The following is a 4,180-nucleotide window of genomic DNA, read 5'->3' on the forward strand; positions in this document are numbered from 1 at the left end:
TTTGGTGGTAGAGGTTGTTGTTGTTAATGTGCCATTGAGTCGCCTCCGTCTCATAATGACCTTATATACAACAGCCTGATACTCTGCTCTATCCTGTGCCAACCTTATTGTCTCTGACCCGCCTACCTCATTTCCCTAGTCACTGAATCAATCCATCCCATTGAAGGTATTCCTCTCTTGCACTGTCCCTCCACCCTCTGCAGCCTAACATACCTCTCCAAGGATTAGACCCTCCTTGTAACCAAAGTATGTCAGATGAAACTTCAGAATCCTTGCAGCCTGATGTCATCCTCTCTAGGACAAACCTGTTTGTTCTCATAGCCGTCCATGGTATAGTCAATACTCTTGTCCAGCACTGCAGCTCAAAAGGATCAATTCTCCTTCTATTATCCATAGTCATTATCCAGCTTACTGATGCATAACAAACAATTGCAAAGAGCACGGCGTGAATCAGGTGCATTTTAGTCTCCAGACTGACATTGCTGCTCTTCAGTAGTTTGGAGAGGTCTCTGGCAGCAGACCCCAGGAATTGATAGCACACCAACTGACATATTTCAATAACAGACGCTGACCTCGATGTGCTCACCAAGTTGTGCCAAGAAATCTGGAGAACAACTACCTGGCCAACTGACTGGAAGAGATCTATATTTGTTTCCATTCCAAAGAAAAGTCCTGACAGGGTGTGAAAAATATCAAGCAATAACATTAATATCACATGCAACCAAGATTCTGCTGAAAATTATCCCAAAATGACCGGAACAGCACATCAACAGAGAACTATCTGAAGTGCAGGCTGGGTTTGGAAGAGTCCGTGGAACTAGGGATATTATAGCTAATGTCAGATGGATCTTGGCTGAAAGCAGGAAGTACTGTGTTTTATTGACTACACAAAGACATTTGACTGTGTGGATCACAACAAACTGTGGCTGAACTGAGAAGAATGGGGATCCCAGAACACTTGACTGTGCTTACGCAAAACCTATTCTAGGACCAGGAGGCAGTTGTCAGAACAGAGCAAGGAAGCACTGCATGGTTCAAAATTGGGAAGGTTGTATGCCACGGATGTGTCCTGTCTCCATACTGTTTCAATCCATCTGCAGAACAGATTATTCTGGAGGCTGGATGGTAGATGTAAACATTCTATATTCTATCCTGTATTACCTTGTACTTGTTCAAAAATGAATAGATAGTGTTTAGAAATTAACACCCTTCATATTACAAACTCTGCTGTCCAAGACATCAAATCCAATGGTATTTGTTCATGTACTTATTTTCCATTTCTGCCTTAAGAGATTATCACAAAAGTTGCAGATTTTAGTACAAGAATCTAAAATCAAAGGCAATTAAAGTGTGTAAACACAACCCTTAAAGCAGAGCTTCAAGTCCATTTAAAAGCCTTTATGTGAGTTTAGAATCCATATTGAATTTAAAGCTGCTTTTTTTAAAGGAACCTTGATACATAGAATTGTCAATAATCATTGCAATGAACCCTCAGAAACATACAAGATTGAGGAAACCATTTTAAAAGCAGAATACCAGAGAAGCATTTCCTGCCATTGCCATATGGTGATCTTGTGATAAACTGAAGATCACATACCCTGAACCTCTCATGTAAACCATCTCTGTGTTACTCACCAATTCTTGTCAACTTTGCCTTTTTTTTAAGAAAAAAATATGTTACCTTTGACTATGATTGTTCTTCAGTCAATCTTTATTTTTTTTTTTTTTGCCAACCATACAAAAGTGTTTTCTTTCTCCTTCTCTGGCCAAACGATCACTCTGTGCATCTGGACATCTTCCCCACCAAGATTGTCTCTGTCCCTCAATAATTTGTGCTGACTTTAAGCTGACTAGATGGTCTCACCCTAAGACAGTCTAAACAGGAGGAACCCAGTGCCTACCTATTAAGCCTCTAGTAATCTCACAGGGGCCAGAAGCATTATTCTCTTCCAGAAGACTCTAGAGGAAGTTCCTTTCTTATCTCCAAATTTCTGGTAGTTCAGGCATTCCTTGACTTGAAGCTGTAATATATTTTGTTTCCAGATGACCAATTTCCCTCTTTCTAACTCTCTCTTCTTTGATAAGGATACAATTCAGAATGATTCAAGACCCTTCCTACTTGGATATGAACTCATGCTAACTCATAACACTTCAAAAGTCCTATTTCCAAACAAAATTCATAAGGACTGAGGGTTTGGATTCCAATCTTATGAGGGACACTGTTCAATTTCTATCATGCACATAATAGCTTTTGTATATATTGACGTGGAGTTTATTTTCTGTTTACATGTTTTAGAATGTTTGAGAACTCCACATTAGATGTTAAAGAGGTAATGCTCCTCTGTGTATACTAGGAAAAGCTAATTCCTGAAGAACAAAAATGTTTTCTTTCACTTGTCTGTGTACTTTAGGGAAATAGAGAACAATGAGTAGTCTAATCACAGCATATTTACACTTTTCAAATATTGCACTTAATTTTATCCTTCTGCTTAAACAAAAGAGACAATTTAAGGTAGTTAAACCCATTTTCTAGAATAGGTTTCTATTAGAAGATGCACTAATCCTCTAAATGGTGAGCATTAGTGTTTCTGACGTGCAATGTTGCAAGTCTATTAATTTTGTCTCAGGGGAGAGGAGTTGGTAAAAATGTGTGAATTGTGAAATGAAAACTTTTATCAAAATGAAATTTTTTTTCTCATACAATAGCCAATGCAAAGAAGTTGTCTTTTGAAACAGAAACTGTGCACATGTGAAAAGAGGCACATAAACTCAAGAGAAGAGGTTAGCAGGCTCAGGCATTGAGAATAAGCCCAACTTAATGAGGCTCTAATGATCTTTTCTTCACTTAGCAAGTTTACTGAATTCTAGCACATTTATTGAACTTTCTATCACTTCCATGAATAGCTGTTCCCATTGATGTTTTCATCATAAATTGAACACCCAGCTACCCAGCTCAAATAGCTGCTCTGGACTCAACGTGAATTAACAAGGTGACAAGAGTGACCTGATCATTTTATCTCAGTGCCCTTTAGAAATGACTTTCAAAATTCAGAAAAAGCATTTATTCAGGAGTGAAGGCTCCTTAAAAGATGAAGGCTGTGGAAGGTAAGTTTAAGTGAAAAATAAAATATAGAAGAGAAACAAATAAAGAAGACTGTGAAGTATGAATGGCAAAGAACAAAATCTTATTAATCACATAATTCTAGAATTTATTAATACTGCCCAAAATCCTTTTTTCTGGACAACAGAAATAAAAAATCAAAATCTCTCTTAGTCTTAAAACATTTTAGCCTGATCACTTTCTACGTGGACGATGTCAAGTCTTAGCTATATTCATACTCTTGGTTAGACAGAGAACTGTAAACATACCTGTCCACTGACTTATCGAAACACAGCAATTGATATTAACACAGAGTGATGAGATTAGCTCCCTTTGATCACTTAAAAAACTTATCAACCTCTTGCTTTTTTCATAAACTCAAACTGAAACTCACTTTGGAGTCAGTTCTGACTATGACCCTCCATCAGATTTCTGAGGTTGTAAATGTTAATGTACATATGTGTTAAAAAGAACAGATATGTCTTGCAGAAGGCACAGCTAGAATGCTCCTTGGAGGCAAAGGTGACAAAGCTTCATCTCACATACTTTGGGTATGTTTCTCTTCCTTAAAGGGGGGCATCATACTTGGAAAGGTGGAGGGTCAGAAGAACGGGAATCCCAGAACATTTAATCGTGCTAATGCGAAACCTATACTTGGACCAAGAGGCAGTCGTCAGAGCAGGGCAACACTGAATGGTTCAAAATTGGGAAGGGTGTGAGCCAGGGATGTGTCCTCTCTCCATACCTTTTCAACCTGCATGCAGAGCAGATTATCCAAGAGGCTGGGCTCTATGAGGAGACGCGTGGTGTTAGGATTGGTGGAAGATCTAGCAACACTCTGCGTTATGCAGATGACACAACCTTGCTCGTTGAAACTGAGGAGGACCTCAAGCACTTACTGCAGAGGGTCAAGGACTGCAGCTTTCAGTATGGGCTGAGGCTGAATGTCAAGAAGACAAAGATTCTCACCACTGGACCAATTGGCAGCATCAGGATGGATGGCAAAGAGATTGAGATTGTTCACAGATTCAATTTGCTCGGCTCCACAGTCAACACTCTTGACACCAGCAGCCAGGAAAT

Source organism: Elephantulus edwardii, unplaced genomic scaffold (assembly GCF_000299155.1).
Source record: "Elephantulus edwardii isolate Elephantulus edwardi_28Jun2011 unplaced genomic scaffold, EleEdw1.0 scaffold00181, whole genome shotgun sequence".
Classification (NCBI taxonomy): domain Eukaryota; kingdom Metazoa; phylum Chordata; class Mammalia; order Macroscelidea; family Macroscelididae; genus Elephantulus; species Elephantulus edwardii.